Source organism: Triticum urartu, chromosome 1 (assembly GCF_003073215.2).
Source record: "Triticum urartu cultivar G1812 chromosome 1, Tu2.1, whole genome shotgun sequence".
NCBI lineage: Eukaryota > Viridiplantae > Streptophyta > Magnoliopsida > Poales > Poaceae > Triticum > Triticum urartu.
In genome coordinates, this window is record NC_053022.1 from 453,865,311 (window position 1) to 453,884,532 (window position 19,222).

The window sequence follows — 19,222 nt, forward strand, 5'->3', positions numbered from 1 at the left end:
ATACCCGTCGGGCTCTACGGTTCTAGCTAGTTGTATTAGCGATGCTGTATGTATGATAGTATTCGAGGTGTATTAGTGAAATATTCAACGATGTATGGACGCAAGAGATGATGTAGTTTTGCTTATAATTGAATGCATGCTAATTTGAATACTACTTTATTTTACGATTTGGTTTTGCTTATTGAATGCTCAAATTGGAAAAGTACTCCTACTTTGAATGCTAAAATTGCAGAGCACTATGCAAGGCGTATGCATTTGATTAGTTGATAGCTTATAGGGTTTTTGTTTTGCAGAAATTTAGGAGCCCCTCCATCATCCCCGCCGTCGTCCCCGTCACCGACCCCCCTCTGACCTCGAGGTGAGACCAGCCAAATCTCCATGTCAATATGAGTCCTATAAGATTTAATTGTAAGTTTAATATTTGAATTATGAACATAGGAAATGTCGTACTCGAACGACAAAAGTCTCTCGAGGGAGTGCGATTGGTGCCATGACGACCGAGGTCAGTGCGACATGCCTCACCTGGACGAAGATCGGCGCTTCAGCTTTAAGCTGGAGGAGACCTTCGATGTTGAAATGGTACGCAATGACGAAAAGTGTTTTTTGGTAATTAAGCACGACTTCAACTATTTCAACATGTAATTTTCATCTTTTACATTTTGACTAGCTTATCCCATGCCATGCAAGATGCTATGTCTTGGATAGGATGGGTTTTGAAGACCATGAAAGTTTCGAAACAAAGAAAATTCACCTACGGACCCATCATGGTGTGGATTTTGAAGTAAAGTTGTACAATTCTGAGAGCGTAACCCATTTTGGTTGCAAAAAATGGGAAGCACTTTGCAAGATGTATGGTTTTCATGAGGATATGCTTGTCACCATGGATCTTGGTGATCCTGAAATCGAGCAAGACAATATGGACATTTGGGTCCTTGTTGATACGCCTCCAATTCTACCGCTATGTGAGTTTCTCAAACATAGTTATTAGCTAATTTATATTGTTCATTTCAAAGTAGTTGACAGCTTATTTCCATTGACAGCTTATTTTCATTCTTCAAAGAATGTGCGGAAGATGGTAGGCAGAACCTACTACACCGAAGGCTCCAAATTAACTTATCAGGAGAAAAATCATCTAATTGCATTTTGTACTGATCTTGAGAATTACAATATCTACAATCAAACTCCTCAACATTATGGTCATTACGTGCCACTAGTGCACGTGTTGAACTACGGTAACTACTGTGGAGATACCCTGGTAAGATTTTTTACTATTACGACATCCGTGCATCTTTTGCATACTTCTAAAACTAGTACATCATTTGCTAACTATGAAGTTATTACTATGTTTTTCAACAGATAATCCCAGAGAATTGTGTGCCTCATTTGATGTATCAGAAAGGTAGCCTTAATGTTTTGAACATACAGCCAGGTCATCCTACGAATCTCAATTGTCCATACCTGATTTCTAAAAGAAATGGAAACATGCAAATCAAAGGATGGAAAAAATGTATGGACAGTCGTAAGGAGGTTCTTGGAAGCAAAAGGAAGCGAAGCGCAAGAATTGGAGACAGGATGATCTCCATTCTCCATAATGGAGAGTCAGGGTCTATATTGTTTTATGCTATTTTACCTTAAAGAGGGTATTTAGGTCCTACCTAATACTGATGATCATGTGCTAAGAACAATTAAGTAGGGTTGGTTCGATGACTATGAGGATGATGATCGTATGACTTGTTATTAATAATGAGTAGAAGTTGTATGATGATGATTAGTAGGACTTGTTATTATATAAGATGATGCATGATGCGAGCATGAAGAGTTATTATATATCAGCGGGTGAAAATGAACATGGATTGGATTGAAGTGAAGGCAACATGCATGTGGTGCACGTCGAAAGTAGTACGATCCAACTTGATCAAGTTAGGATTAGTATTACTTTCAACATGCACCACATGTTGCCTTCACTTCAATCTAAGCCATGTTTAGACATAGCAGTAGCGTTGGTAAACCAAGCACGGAGACATAAGAGAGGGCACTTCTCTCTATTAGCTAGCTAATAACAACCTAAATTACCCCCAAAACCCCAAAACCAGCCCCTTTAAAAAAACCTCAGCTCGCCTTTTGGTCCCGGTTGGTGTCACCAACTGGGACCAAGTCCCCCCTGCCTGGGCTGGCCGCAACGGCCACGTGGAGGCCCATCTGTCCCGGTTCGTGTAAGAACCGGGACTAAAGGCCAAAGGCATTAGTAACGACCTTTTAGTCCCGGTTCCAAAACCGGGACAGAAGGCCCTTATGAACCGGGACAAGGCCCTTTTTCTACCATTGTGTCTATCTAAGTGGGAGTTCTTAAGTAATATGATTAATTGAACTTAGTTTATCATGAACTTAGTCCTGATAGTATTTGCATAACTATGTTGTAGATCAATAGCTCGCGATGTAGCTCCCCGTTTATTTTGATATGTTCCTAGGGAAAAACTAAGTTGAAAGATGTTAGTAGCAATGATGGGGACTGGATTTGTGATCTGAGGATTATCCTCATTGCTACACAAAAGAATTATGTCCTTGATGCACCGCTAGGTGACAGACCGATTCCAGGAGCAAATTCAGACATTATGAACGTTTGACAAAGCTCGATATGATGACTACTTGATAGTTTAGTGCACCATGCTTTACGGCTTAAAACTGGGACGTCAAAAACGTATTGAACGCCACGGAGCATATAAGATGTTCCAAGAGCTGAAATTGGTATTTCAGACTCATGCCAGAGTCGAGAGGTATGAGACCTCTGAAAAGTACTTTGCCTACAAGATGGAGGAGAATAGCTCAGCTAGTGAGCATGTGCTCAGAATGTCTGAGTACTACAATCACTTGAATCAAGTGGGAGTTAATCTTCTAGATAAGATAGTGATTGACAGAGTTCTCTAGTCACTATCACCAAGTTACTAGAACTTTGTGATGAACTATAATACGCAAGGGATAACGGAAACGATTCCCAAGCTCTTGGTGATGCTGAAATCGACGAAGGTAGAAATCAAGAAAAGCATCAAGTGTTGATGGTTGACAAGACCACTAGTTTCAAGTAAAGGGAAAAGGGAAGAAGGGGAACTTCAAGAAGAACGGCAAGCAAGTTGCTGCTCAAGTGAAGAAGTCCAAGTCTGGACCTAAGCCTGAGACTAAGTGCTTCTACTGCAAAGGGACTGGTTAATGGAAGCAAAACTACCCCAAGTATTTGGCGGATAAGAAGGATGGCAAAGTGAACAAAGGTATATTTGTTATACATGTTATTGATGTGTACTTTACTAGTGTTTATAGCAACCCCTCAGTATTTGATACTAGTTCAATTGCTAAGATTGGTAACTCGAAACGAGAGTTGCAAAATGAACAGAGACTAGTTAAAGGTGAAGTGACGATGTGTGTTGGAAGTGGTTCCAAGATTGATATGATCATCATAAGACACTCCCTATACTTTTGAGATTAGTGTTGAACCTAAAATAAATGTTATTAGGTGTTTGCGTTGAGCATAATAGGATTGGATCATGTTTATTGCAATACGGTTATTCATTTAAGACAAAGAATAATTGTTATTCTGTTTACATGAATAAAACCTTCTGAGGTCATACACCCAAGGTGAATGGTTTATTGAATCTCGATCGTAGTGATACACATATTAATAATATTGAAGCAAAAATATGCAAAGTTAATAATGATAGTGCAATTATATGTGGCACTGCTGTTTAGGTCGTATTGGTGTAAAGCGCATGAAGAAACTCCATGCTGATGGGACTTTTGGAATCACTTGATTATGAATCATTTGATGCTTCCGAACCATGCCTCGTTGGCAAGATGACTAAAACTCCGTTCTCCGAACAATGGAGCAAGCAACTAACTTATTGGAAATAATACATACTAATGTATGCAATCCGATGAGTGTTGAGGCTCGCGGCGGGTATCGTTATTTTCTTACCTTCACATATGATTTGAGTAGATATGGGTATATCTACTTGATGAAACATAAGTCTCAAACATTTGAAAAGTTCAAAGAATTTCAGAGTGAAGTGCAAAATCATCGTAACAAGAAAATAAAGTTTCTACGATCTGATCGTGGAGGAGAATATTTGAGTTATGAGTTTGGCCTTCATTTGAAACAATGCGGAATAGTTTTGCAACTCATGCCACCTGGAACACCATAGAGTAATGGTGTGTCCGAACGTCATAACCGTACTTTATTAGATATGGTGTGATCTATGATGTCTCTTACCTATTTAACACTATCATTTTGGGGTTATGCATTAGAGACAACTGCATTCACGGCACCATCTAAATCCGTTGAAATGACACCATATGAACTATGGTTTAGCAAGAAACCTAAGCTGTCGTTTCTTAAAGTTTGGGGCTATGATGCATATGTGAAAAACTTTCAACCTGATAAGCTCAAACCCAAATCGGAGAAATGCATCTTCATAGGGTACCCAAAGGAAACTGTTGGGTACATCTTCTATCACAGATCTGAAGGCAAGATATTTGTTGCTAAGAATGGATCCTTTCTAGAGAAGAAGTTTCTCTCGAAAGAAGTGAGTGGGAGGAATGTAGAACTTGATGAGGTAATTGTACCTTCTCCCGAATTGGAAAGTAGTTCATCACAGAAATCAGTTCTAGTGATTCCTACACCAATTTGTGAGGAATTTAATGATGATGATCATGAAACTTCAGATCAAGTTACTACCGAACCTCGTAGGTCAACCAGAATACGTTCCGCACTAGAGTGGTACGGTAATCCTGTTCTGGAGGTCATGTTACTTGAACATGACGAACCTACAAACTATGAGGAAGCAATGATCAGCCCAGATTCCGCGAAATGGCTTGAAGCCATGAAATCTTAGATGGGATCCATGTATTAGAACAAAGTATGGACTTTGATTGACTTGCCAGATGATCGGTGAGCCATTAAGAATAAATGGATTTTCAGGAGGAAGACAAACACTGATAGTAGTGTTAGTATCTACAAAGCTCGAATTGTCGCAAATGGTTTTCGACAAGTTCAAGATGTTGACTACGATGAGATTTTCTCACACATAGCAATGCTTAAGTCTGTCTGAATCATGTTAGCAATTGCCACATTTTATGAAATCTGGCAAATGGATGTCAAAATTGCATTCCTTAATGGATTTCTTAAAGAAGAGTTGTATATGATGCAACAAGAAGGTTTTGTCAATCCTAAAGGTGCTAACAAAGTGTGCAAGCTCCAACGATCCATCTATGGACTGGTGCAAGCATCTCAGAGTTGGAATATATGCTTTGATAAAGTGATCAAGGCATATGGTTTTATACAGACTTGCGGTGAAGCCTATATTTACAAGAAAGTGAGTGGGAGCACTACAGCCTTTCTGATAAGTATATGTGAATGACATATTGTTGATCGGAAATGATGTAGAATTTTCTGGAAAGCATAAAGGAGTGTTTTAAAGGAGTTTTTCAAAGAAAAGACCTCGGTGAAGCTGCTTACACATTGAGCATCAAGATCTATAGAGATAGATCAAGACGCTTGATAAGATTTTTCAATGAGTACATACCTCGACAAGATTTTGAAGTAGTTCAAAATGGAACAGTCAAAAGAGTTCTTGCCTGTGTTGCAAGGTGTGAAGTTGAGTAAAGACTCAAAACCCGACCACAACAGAAAATAGAAAGAGAATGAAAAGTCATTACCTATGCCTCATAGGTTCTATAAAGTATGCTATGCTATGTAAGTCCTATTGTATACCTTAGCATGATTCTGGAAAAGGAGTACAATAGTGATCTAGGAGTAGATCACTGGACAACGGTCAAAATTATCCTTAGAGAACTAAGGAAATATTTCTTGGTTATGGAGGTGATAAAATAGTTTGTCGTAAAGAGTTACGCCGATACAAGCTTTTTACATCGATCTAGATGACTCTAAGTCTCGATCTGGATACATATTAAAAGTGGGAGCAATTAGCTAGAGTAGCTCCGTGCAAAGCATTGTAGACATAGAAAATTTGCAAAATACACACGGCTCTGAATGTGGCAGACCCGTTGACTAAATTTCTCTCACAAGCAAAACATGATCACTCTTTGGGTGTTAATCACATAGCGATGTGAACTTATTTATTGACTCTAGTAAACCCTTTGGATGTTAGTCACATGGAGATGTGAACTAATCACATAAAGATGTGAACTATTGGTGTTAAATCACATGACGATGTGAACTAGATTATTGACTCTAGTGCAAGTGGGAGACTAAAGGAAATATGACCTAGAGGCAATCATAAATTTATTATTTATTTCCTTATTTCATGATAAATGTTTACTATTCATGCTAGAATTGTATTAACCGGAAACATAATACATGTGTGAATACATAGACAAACTAAGTGTCACTAGTATGCCTCTACTTGACTAGCTCGTTGAATAAAAGATGGTTAAGTTTCCTAGCCATAGACATGAGTTGTCATTTGATTAACGGGATCACATCATTAGAGAATGATGTGATTGACTTGAACCATTCCGTTAGCTTAGCATGATAATCGTTTAGTTTGTTGCTATTGCTTTCTCCATAACTTATACATGTTCCTATGACTATGAGATCATGCAACTCCTGAATACCGGAGGAACACTTTGTGTGCTACCAAACATCACAATGTAACTGGGTGATTATAAAGGTGCTCTACAGGTGTCTCCGATGGTGTTTGTTGAGTTGGCATAGATCGAGATTAGGATTTGTCACTCTGATTTATTGGAGAGGTGTCTTTGGGCCCACTCGGTAATGCACATCAATATAAGCCTTGCAAGCAATGTGACTAATGAGTTAGTTGCGGTATGATGTATTACGGAACGAGTAAAGAGACTTGCCAGTAACGAGATTGAACTAGGTATTGAGATGCCGACAATCGAATCTCGGGCAAGTAACATACCGATGACAATGGGAACAACGTATGTTGTTATGCGGTTTGACCGATAAAGATCTTCGTAGAATATGTAGGAGCCAATATGAGCATCCAGGTTCCGCTATTGGTTATTGACCGGAGATGAGTCTCGGTCATGTATACATAGTTCTCGAACCCGTAGGGTCCGCACGCTTAACGTTCTATGATGATTTGTATTATGAGTTATGTGATTTGATGACCGAAGTTTGTTCGAAGTCCCGAATGAGATCAGGGACATGAAGAGGAGTCTCGAAATGGTCGAGACATAAAGATCGATATATTGGAAGGCTATATTCGGACATCGGAATGATTCCGAGTGATTCGGGTATTTTTCAGAGTACCGGAGAGTTACGGGAATTCGTATTGGGCCTTAATGGGCCATACGGGAAAGGAGAGAAAGGCCTCAAGGGTGACTGCGCCCCTTCCCCATGGACTGGTCCGAATTGGACTGGGGAAAGGGGGCGCCCCTTCCTTCCTTCTGCTTCTCCCTTCCCTTTTTCCTATTCCATGTGGGAGGTGGAATCCTATTAGAACTAGGGAGTCCTAGTAGGACTCCACACTTTGGGCGCGCCCTATGAGGGCCGACCTCCTCCTCCCTCCATCCTTTATATACGTGGCCAGGGGGCACCCCATAGACACACAAGTTGATCATTGATCTCTTAGCCATGTGCGGTGCCCCCCTCCACCATAATCCACCTCGGTCATATCATCATAGTGCTTAGGCGAAGCCCTGCGTCGGTAGTTTCATCATCACCGTCATCACGTCGTCATGCTGACGAAGCTCTCCCTCGACACTTTGCTAGATCGTGAGTTCGTGGGACATCACCAAGCCGAACGTGTGCAGATCACGGAGGTGTCGTACTTTCGGTGCTAGGATCGGTCGATTGTGAAGACGTACGACCACATCAACCGCATTGTCATAACGCTTCCGCTTACGGTCTACGTGAAGGAAATATGCCCTAGAGGCAATAATAAAGTTATTATTTATTTCCTTATATCATGATAAATGTTTATTATTCATGCTAGAATTGTATTAACCAAAAACATAATACATGTGTGTGAATACATAGACAAACAGAGTGTCACTAGCATGCCTCTACTTGACTAGCTCGTTGATCAAAGATGGTTATGTTTCCTAACCATAGACATGAGTTGTAATTTGATTAACAGGATCACATCATTAGGAGAATGATGTGATTGACATGACCCATTCCGTTAGCTTAGCACTTGATCGTTTAGTTTGTTGCTATTGCTTTCTTCATAACTTATACATGTTCCTATGACTATGAGATTATGCAACTCCCGTTTACCGGAGGAACACTTTGTGTGCTACCAAACGTCACAACGTAACTGGGTGATTATAAAGGTGCTCTACAGGTGTCTCCGAAGGTACTTGTTGGGTTGGCGTATTTCGAGATTAGGATTTGTCACTCCGATTGTCGGAGATGTATCTCTGGGCCCTCTCGGTAATGAACATAACTCAAGCCTTGCAAGCATTGGAACTAATAAGTTAGTTGCGGGATGATGTATTATGGAATGAGTAAAGAGACTTGCCGGTAACGAGATTGAACTAGGTATTGAGATACCGACGATCGAATCTCGGGCAAGTAACATACCGATGACAAAGGGAACCACGTATGTTGTTATGCGGTCTGACCGATAAAGATCTTTGTAGAATATGTAGGAGCCAATATGAGCATCCAGGTTCCACTATTGGTTATTGACTGGAGACGTGTCTCGGTCATGTCTACATAGTTCTCGAACCCGTAGGGTCCGCACGCTTAAAGTTCGGTGACGATGGTAATTAGGGTTTTTTGTGTTTTGATGTACCGATGGTTGTTCGGAGTCCCGGATGTGATCACGGACATGACAAGGAGTCTCGAAATGGTCGAGACATAAATATTGATATATTGGAAGCCTATATTTGGATATCGGAAACGTTCCGGGTGAAATTGGGATTTTACCGGAGTACCGGGGGGTTACCGGAACCCCCCGGGGGTTGATGGGCCTACATGGGCCCTAAGGGAGAAGAGGAGGGCCGGCCAGGGCAGGCCGCACTCCCCCTCCCCCTAGTCCGAATAGGACAAGGAAGGGGGGGCGGCGCCCCCCTTTCCTCTTTCCCCTTCCCTTTCCTTCTCCAACAAGGCAAGAGGGGGGAGTCCTACTCACCGGGAGTAGGACTCCTCCAGGCGCACCCCTAGGGCCGGCCACACCTCCCCCTCTCCCTCCTTTATATACGGGGGCAAGGGGGCACCCCAAGACACACAAGTTGATCTTCGTGATCATTCCTTAGCCGTGTGCGGTGCCCCCTTCCACCATATTCCACCTCGGTCATATCGTAGCGGTGCTTAGGCGAAGCCCTGCGTCGGTAGAACATCATCACCATCATCACGCCGTCGTGCTGACGAAACTCTCCCTCACCACTCGGCTGGATCGGAGCTCAAGGGACGTCACCGAGTTGAACGTGTGCAGAACTCGGAGGTGCCGTACGTTCGGTACTTGGATCTGTCGGATCGGGAAGACGTACGACTACTTCCTCTATGTTGTGTCAACGCTTCTGTTGCCGGTCTACGAGGGTACATAGACAACACTCTCCTCTCTCGTTGCTATGCATCACCATGATCTTGCGTGTGCGTAGGAAATTTTTGAAATTACTACGTTCCCCAATAGTGGCATCCGAGCCAGGTTTTATGCGTTGATGTTATGCACAAGTAGAACACAAGTGAGTTGTGGGCGATATAAGTCATACTGCTTACCAGCATGTCATACTTTGGTTCAGCGGTATTGTTGGATGAAGCGGCCCGGACCGACATTACGCGTACGCTTACGCGAGACTAGTTCTACCGACGTGCTTTGCACACAGGTGGCTGGCGGGTGTCAGTTTCTCCAACTTTAGTTGAACCAAGTGTGGCTACGCCCGGTCCTTGCAAAGGTTAAAACAGCACCAACTTGACAAACTATCGCTGTGGTTTTGATGCATAGGTAAGAACGGTTCTTGCTAAGCCCGTAGCAGCCACGTAAAACTTGCAACAACAAAGTAGAGGACGTCTAACTTGTTTTTGCAGGGCATGTTGTGATGTGATATGGTCAAGACATGATGCTAAATTTTATTGTATGAGATGATCATGTTTTGTAACTGAGTTATCGCCAACTGGCAGGAGCCATATGGTTGTCGCTTTATTGTATGCAATGCAATCGCGCTGTAATGCTTTACTTTATCACTAAGCGGCAGCGATAGTCGTGGAAGCATAAGATTGGCGAGATGACAACGATGCTACGATGGAGATCAAGGTGTCGCGCCGGTGATGATGGTGATCATGACGGTACTTCGGAGATGGAGATCACAAGTACAAGATGATGATGGCCATATCATATCACTTATATTGATTGCGTGTGATGTTTATCTTTTATGCATCTTATCTTGCTTTGATTGACGGTAGCATTATAAGATGATCTCTCACTAAATTTCAAGATAAAAGTGTTCTCCCTGAGTATGCACCATTGCTAAAGTTCGTCGTGTCCAGACACCACGTGATGATCAGGTGTGATAAGCTCTACGTCCATCTACAACGGGTGCAAGCCAGCTTTGCATACGCAGAATACTTAGGTTAAACTTGACGAGCCTAGCATATGCAGAAATGGCCTCGGAACACTAAGACCAAAAGGTTGAGCGTGAATCATATAGTAGATATGATCAACATATTGAAGTTCACCATTGAAATCTACTCCATTTCACGTGATGATCGGTTATGGTTTAGTTGATTTGGATCACGTGATCACTTAGAAGATTAGAGGGATGTCTTTCTAAGTGGGAGTTCTTAAGTAATATGATTAATTGAACTTAAATTTATCATGAACTTAGTACCTGATAGTATCTTGCTTGTCTATGTTTGATTGTAGATAGATGGCACGTGTTGTTGTTCCGTTGAATTTTAATGCATTCCTTGAGAAAACAAAGTTGAAAGATGATGGTAGCAATTACACGGACTGGGTCCTTAACTTGAGGATTATCCTCATTGTTGCACAGAAGAATTACGTCCTGGAAGCACCGCTGGGTGCCAGGCCTGCTGCTGGAGCAACACTAGATGTTATGAACGTCTGGCAGAGCAAAGCTGATGACTACTCGATAGTTCAGTGTGCCATGCTTTACGGCGTAGAATCGGGACTTCAACGACGTTTTGAACGTCATGGAGCATATGAGATGTTCCAGGAGTTGAAGTTAATATTTCAAGCAAATGCCCGGATTGAGAGATATGAAGTCTCCAATAAGTTCTATAGCTGCAAGATGGAGGAGAATAGTTCTGTCAGTGAACATATACTCAAAATGTCTGGGTATCATAATCACTTGACTCAACTGGGAGCTAATCTTCCTGTTGATAGTATCATTGACAGAGTTCTTCAATCACTGCCACCAAGCTACAAGAGCTTCGTGATGAACTATAACATGCAATGGATGGATAAGACGATTCCCGAGCTCTTCGCAATGCTAAAGGCTGTGGAGGTAGAAATCAAGAAGGAGCATCAAGTGTTGATGGTCAACAAGACCGTCAGTTTCAAGAAAAGGGGCAAAGGGAAGAAGAAGGGGAACTTCAAGAGGAACAATAGGCAAGTTGCTGCTCAGGAGAAGAAACCCAAATCTAGACCTAAGCCTGAAACTGAGTGCTTCTACTGCAAGCAGACTGGACACTAGAAGCGGAACTGCCCCAAGTATTTGGCGGATAAGAAGGATGGCAAAGTGAACAAAGGTATATGTCATATACATGTTATTGATGTGTACCTTACTAGAGCTCGCAGTAGCACCTGGGTATTTGATACTGGTTCTGTTGCTAATATTTGCAACTCGAAACAGGGACTACGGATTAAGTGAACACTGGCAAAGGACGAGGTGACGATGCGCGTAGGAAATGGTTCCAAAGTCGATGTGATCGCACTCGGCACGCTACCTCTACATCTACCTTCGGGATTAGTATTAGACCTAAATAATTGTCATTTGGTGCCAGCGTTGAGCATGAACATTATATCTGGATCTTGTTTGATGCAAGACGGTTATTCATTTAAATCAGAGAATAATGGTTGTTCTATTTATATGAGTAATATCTTTTATGGTCATGCACCCTTGAAGAGTGGTCTATTTTTGATGAATCTCGATAGTAGTGATACACATATTCATAATGTTGAAGCCAAAAGATGCAGAGTTGATAATGATAGTGCAACTTATTTGTGGCACTGCCGTTTAGGTCATATCGGTATAAAGCGCATGAAGAAACTCCATACTGATGGACTTTTGGAATCACTTGATTATGAATCACTTTGTACTTGCGAACCGTGCCTCATGGGCAAGATGACTAAAACGTCGTTCTCCGGTAATATGGAGAGAGCAACAGATTTGTTGGAAATCATACATACAGATGTATATGGTCCAATGAATGTTGAGACTCGTGGCGGATATCGTTATTTTCTCACCTTCACAGATGATTTAAGCATATATGGGTATATCTACTTAATGAAGCATAAGTCTGAAACATTTGAAAAGTTCAAAGAATTTCAGAGTGAAGTTGAAAATCATCGTAACAAGAAAATAAAGTTCCTGCGATATGATCGTGGAGGAGAATATTTGAGTTACGAGTTTGGTCTACATTTGAAACAATGCGGAATAGTTTCGCAACTCACGCCACCCAGAACACCACAGCGTAATGGTGTGTCCGAACGTCGTAATCGTACTTTACTAGATATGGTGTGATCTATGATGTCTCTTACTGATTTACCGCTATCGTTTTGGGGTTATGTTTTAGAGACGGCTGCATTCACGTTAAATAGGGCACCATAGAAATTCGTTGAGACGACGCCTTATGAACTATGGTTTGGCAAAAAACCAAAGTTGTCGTTTCTGAAAGTTTGGGGCTGCGATGCTTATGTGAAAAAGCTTCAACCTGATAAGCTCGAACCCAAATCAGAGAAATGTGTCTTCATAGGATACCCAAAGGAGACTGTTGGGTACACCTTCTATCACAGATCCGAAGGCAAGACATTCGTTGCTAAGAATGGATCCTTTCTAGAGAAGGAGTTTCTCTCGAAAGAAGTGAGTGGGAGGAAAGTAGAACTTGATGAGGTAACTGTACCTGCTCCCTTATTGGAAAATAGTACATCACAGAAACCGGTTTCTGAAACCGGTTTCTGTGACACATATACCAATTAGTGAGGAAGCTAATGATAATCATCATGAAACTTCAGATCGAGTTTCTACCAAACCTCGTAGATCAACCAGAGTAAGATCCGCACCAGAGTGGTACGGTAATCATGTTCTAGAAGTCATGCTAATAGATCATGATGAACCTACAAACTATGAAGAAGCGATGGTGAGCCCAGATTCCGCAAAATGGCTAGAAGCCATGAAATCTAAGATGGGATCCATGTATGAGAACAAAGTGTGGACTTTGGTTGCCTTGCCCGTTGATCGGCAAGCAATTGAGAATAAATGGATCTTCAAGAAGAAGACTGACGTTGACGGTAATGTTACTGTCTACAAACCTCGACTTGTTGCGAAAGGTTTTCGACAAGTTCAAGGGATTGACTACGATGAGACCTTCTCACCCGTAGCGATGCTTCAGTCTGTCCGAATCATGTTAGCAATTGTTGCATTTTATGATTATGAAATTTGGCAGATGGATGTAAAAATTGCATTTCTGAATGGATTTCGAGAAGAAGAGTTGTATATGATGCAACCGGAAGGTTTTGTCGATCCAAAGGGAGCTAACAAAGTGTGCAAGCTCCAGCGATCCATTTATGGACTGGTGCAAGCCTCTCGGAGTTGGAATAAACGCTTTGATAGTGTGATCAAAGCATTTGGTTTTGTACAGACTTTTGCAGAAGCCTGTATTTACAAGAAAGTGAGTGGGAGCTCTGTAGCATTTCTGATATTATATGTGGATGACATATTACTGATTGGAAATGATATAGAATTTCTAGATAGCATAAAAGGATACTTGAATAAGAGTTTTTCAATGAAAGACCTAGGTGAAGCTGCTTACATATTGGGCATTAAGATCTATAGAGATAGATCAAGACGCTTAATTGGACTTTCACAAAGCACATACCTTGAAAAAGTTTTGAAGAAGTTCATAATGGATCAAGCAAAGAAAGGGTTATTACTTGTGTTACAAGGTGTGAAGTTGAGTAAGACTCAATGTCCGACCACCGCAGAAGATAGAGAGAAAATGAAAGATGTTCCCTATGCCTCAGCCATAGGCTCTATCATGTATGCAATGCTGTGTACCAGACCTGATGTGTGCCTTGCTATAAGTCTAGCAGGTAGGTACCGAAGTAATCCAGGAGTGGATCACTAGAAAGCGGTCAAGAACATCCTGAAGTACCTGAAAAGGACTAAGGATATGTTTCTTGTATATGGAGGTGACAAAGAACTCATCGTAAATGGTTACGTTGATGCAAGCTTTGACACTGATCCGGACGATTCTAAATCGCAAACCGGATACGTGTTTATACTAAACGGTGGAGCTGTCAGTTGGTGCAGTTCTAAACAAAGCGTCGTGGCGGGATCTACATATGAAGCGGAGTACACAGCTGCTTCGGAAGCAGCAAATGAAGGAGTCTGGATGAAGGAGTTCATATCCGATGTAGGTATCATACCTAGTGCATCGGGTCCAATGAAAATCTTTTGTGACAACACTGGTGCAATTGCCTTGGCGAAGGAATCCAGATTTCACAAGAGAACCAAGCACATCAAGAGACGCTTCAATTCCATTCGGGATTTAGTCCAAGTGGGAGACATAGAAATTTGCAATATACATACGGATCTGAATGTTGCAGACCCGCTGACTAAGCCTCTTCCATGAGCAGAACATGATCAGCACCAAGGCTCCATGGGTGTTAGAATCATTACTGTGTAATCTAGATTATTGACTCTAGTGCAAGTGGGAGACTGAAGGAAATAAGCCCTAGAGGCAATAATAAAGTTATTATTTATTTCCTTATATCATGATAAATGTTTATTATTCATGCTAGAATTGTATTAACTGGAAAGATAATACATGTGTGTGAATACATAGACAAACAGAGTGTCACTAGTATGCCTCTACTTGACTAGCTCGTTGATCAAAGATGGTTATGTTTCCTAACCATAGACATGAGTTGTCATTTTATTAACGGGATCACATCATTAGGAGAATGATGTGATTGACATGACCCATTCCGTTAGCTTAGCACTTGATCGTTTAGTTTGTTGCTATTGCTTTCTTCATAACTTATACATGTTCCTATGACTATGAGATTATGCAACTCCCCTTTACCAGAGGAACACTTTGTGTGCTACCAAACGTCACAACGTAACTGGGTGATTATAAAGGTGCTCTACAGGTGTCTCCGAAGGTACTTGTTGGGTTGGCGTATTTCGAGATTAGGATTTGTCACTCCGATGTTCGGAGATGTATCTCTGGGGGGATGATGTATTACAGAACGAGTAAAGAGACTTGCCGATAACGAGATTGAACTAGGTATTGAGATACCGACGATCGAATCTTGGGCAAGTAACATACCGATCACAAAGGGAACAACGTATGTTGTTATGCAGTCTGACCGATAAAGATCTTCGTAGAATATGTAGGAGCCAATATGAGAATCCAAGTTCCGCTATTGGTTATTGACCAGAGACGTGTCTCGGTCATGTCTACATAGTTCTCGAACCCGTAGGGTCCGCATGCTTAAAGTTCGGTGATGATGGTAATTAGGGTTTTTTGTGTTTTGATATACCGAAGGTTGTTCGGAGTCCCGGATGTGATCATGGACATGACAATGAGTATCTAAATGGTCGAGACATAAAGATTGATATATTGGAAGCCTATATTTGGATATCGGAAACGTTCCGGGTGAAATCGGGATTTTACCGGAGTACCGGGGGGTTACCGGAACCCCCCGGGGGTTAATGGGCCTACATGGGCCCTAAGGGAGAAGAGGAGGGCCGGCCAGGGAAGGCCGCGCGCCTCCTCCCCCTAGTCCGAATAGGACAAGGAAGGGGGCGGCGCCCCCCTTTCCTCTTTCCCCTTCCCCTTTCCTTCTCCAACAAGGCAAGAGGGGGGAGTCCTACGCCCGGTGGGAGTAGGACTCCTCCAGGCGCACCCCTAGGGCCGGCCGCACCTCCCCCTCTCCCTCCTTTATAAACGGGGGCAAGGGGCACCCCAAGACATACAAGTTGATCTTCGTGATCGTTCCTTAGCCGTGTGCGGTGCCCCCTTCCACCATATTCCACCTCGGTCATATCGTAGCGGTGCTTAGGTGAAGCCCCGCGTCGGTAGAACATCATCACCGTCATCACGCCGTCGTGCTGACGAAACTCTCCCAGAACACTCGGCTGGATCGGAGCTCGAGGGACGTCACCAAGTTGAACGTGTGCATAACTCGAAGGTGTCGTACGTTCGGTACTTGGATCGGTCGGATCGGGAAGACGTACGACTACTTCCTCTATGTTGTGTCAACGCTTCCGTTGCCGGTCTACGAGGGTACATAGACAACACTCTCCTCTCTCGTTGCTATGCATCACCATGATCCTGCGTGTGCATAGGAAATTTTTGAAATTACTACGTTCCCCAACACTACGAGGGTTCGTAGACACCACTCTTCCTCTCGTTGCTATGCATCACCATGATCTTGCATGTGCCTAGGAAATTTTTGAAATTACTACGTTCCCCAACACTTATGTGATGATGACGCACATGTATGTTCTATGGTCAGACCTATTAGGTAGCATTAAGAAATTATGACCTTTTGTAGTACTGCCATCTGACTTGGCGACCCTTTGCTATTGGGGTATACCATTTCAAGTGAAATTTAGAACTTCTAATGCAATATTATTCTATGTGATCATATTTTCCCCTACGTGGTCTCATAGTTCACTACAATGAGAGCGCATATGGAAAATCAATGGATTTCGATGAAGGAAACATGCCCTGGAGGCAATAATAAAGTTGTTATTTATATTTCCTTATATCATGATAAATGTTTATTATTCATTCTAGAATTGTATTAACCGGAAACTTGATACATGTGTGAATACATAGACAAAATAAAGTGTTCCTAGTATGCCTCAACTTGACTAGCTCGTTAATCAAAGCTTGTTAAGTTTCCTGACCATGGACATGTGTTGTCATTTGATGAACGGGATCACATCATTAGGAGAATGATGTGATGTACAAGACCCATCCGTTAGCTTAGCATAATGATCGTTAAGTTTTATTGATATTGCTTTCTTCATGACTTATACATATTCCTTTAACTATGGGATTATGCAATCCCGAATACCGGAGGAATACCTTGTGTGCTATCTAACGTCACAACGTAACTGGGTGATTATAAAGATGCTCTATAGGTATCTCCAAATATGTTTGTTGGGTTGGTATATATCGAGATTAGGATTTGTCACTCCGAGTATCAAAGAGGTATCTCTGGGCCCTCTCGGTAATGCACATCATGATCAGCCTTGCAAGCAATGTTACTAATGAGTTAGTTACAAAATGATGCATTACGGAACGAGTAAAAGAGACTTGCTAGTAACGAGATTGAACTAGGTATGAAGATACCGACGATCGAATGTCGGGCAAGTAACATACCGATGACAAAGGGAATGACGTATGTTGTCATTGCGGTTTGACTGATAAAGATCTTCATAGAATATGTAGGAACCGATATGAGCATTGAGGTTCCACTGTTGGTTATTGACCAGAGATGTGTCTCGGTCATGTCTACATAGTTCTTGAATCCGTAGGGTCCGCACGCTTAACGTTCGATGACGATTTGTATTATGATTTATGTGTTTTGGTGACCGAATATTGTTCGTAGTCCCGGATGAGATCACAGACATGACGAGGAATCTCGAAATGGTCGAGAGGTAAAGATTGATATATTGGACGATAGTATTCGGACACCGGAATGGTTCCGGAGCATTTCGGGAATTTATCGGAGTACCGGGGGTTACCGGAACCCCCCCCCCCCCCCGAGGGAAGTAATGGGCCATAGGGGAGAGGCACGGCAGCCCGCAAGGAGTCCCCCCCCATGGTGAGTCCGAATTGGACAAGGGAGGGGGTGCGCCCCCCCCCTTTCCTTCTCCCTCTGCCTCTCCTTCCCCCTTTCCCCTCCGATAGAATGAAGGGGCCGAATAGGACTAGGAGTTCAAGTGGGATTCCTCCCCACTTGGCGCACCCTTGGCCGGCCTACTCCCCTCTCCCTCCTTTATATATGGGAGCGGGGGGGCACCTCTTAACACATCAATTGTTTCTTAGTCGTGTGCGGTGCCCCCCTCCACCGTTTACTCCTCCGATCATATTGTCGTAGTGCTTAGGCGAAGCCCTGCGCGGATCACATCACCATCACAGTCACCACGTCATCGTGCTGATGAAACTCTCCCTCGACGCTTTGCTGGATCAAGAGTTCGAGGGACATCATCGAGCTAAATGTTTGCATAACTCGGAGGTGTCGTACGTTTGGTGCTTGATCGGTTGAATCGAGAAGATGTTCGACTACATCAACCGCGTTAAGCTAATGCTTCCGCTTTCGGTCTACGAGGGTACATGGACACACTCTACCCCTCTTGAGGAAGTCCTGGATTAGGGGGTGTTCGGGTAGCCGGACTATACCTTCAGCCGGATTCCAGGACTATGAAGATACAAGATTGAAGACTTCGTCCCGTGTCCGGATGGGACTTTCCTTGGCGTGGAAGGCAAGCTTGGCGATGCAGATATTTAGATCTCCTACCATTGTAACCGACTTTGTGTAACCCTAACCCTCTCCGGTGTCTATATAAACCGGAGGGTTTTAGTCCGTAGGACAACTTCATCATAGAACAATCATACCATAGGCTAGCTTTTAGGGTTTAGCCTCCTTGATCTCGTGGTAGATCTACTCTTGTACTACCCATATCATCAATATTAATCAAGCAGGACGTAGGGTTTTACCTCCATCAAGAGGGCCAGAACCTGGGTAAAACATCGTGTTCCTTGCCTCCTGTTACCATCCGGCCTAGACACACAGTTTGGGACCCCCTACCCGAGATCCGCCGGTTTTGACACCGACATTGGTGCTTTCATTGAGAGTTCCTCTGTGTCATTGCCTTTAGGCCCGATGGCTCCTTCGATCATCAACAATGATGCAGTCCAGGGTGAGACTTTTCTCCCCGGACAGATCTGCGTCTTCGGCGGCTTCGCACTGCGGGCCAATTCGCTTGGCCACCTTGAGCAGATCGAAAGCTATGCCCCTGGCCATCAGGTCAGGTTTGGAAG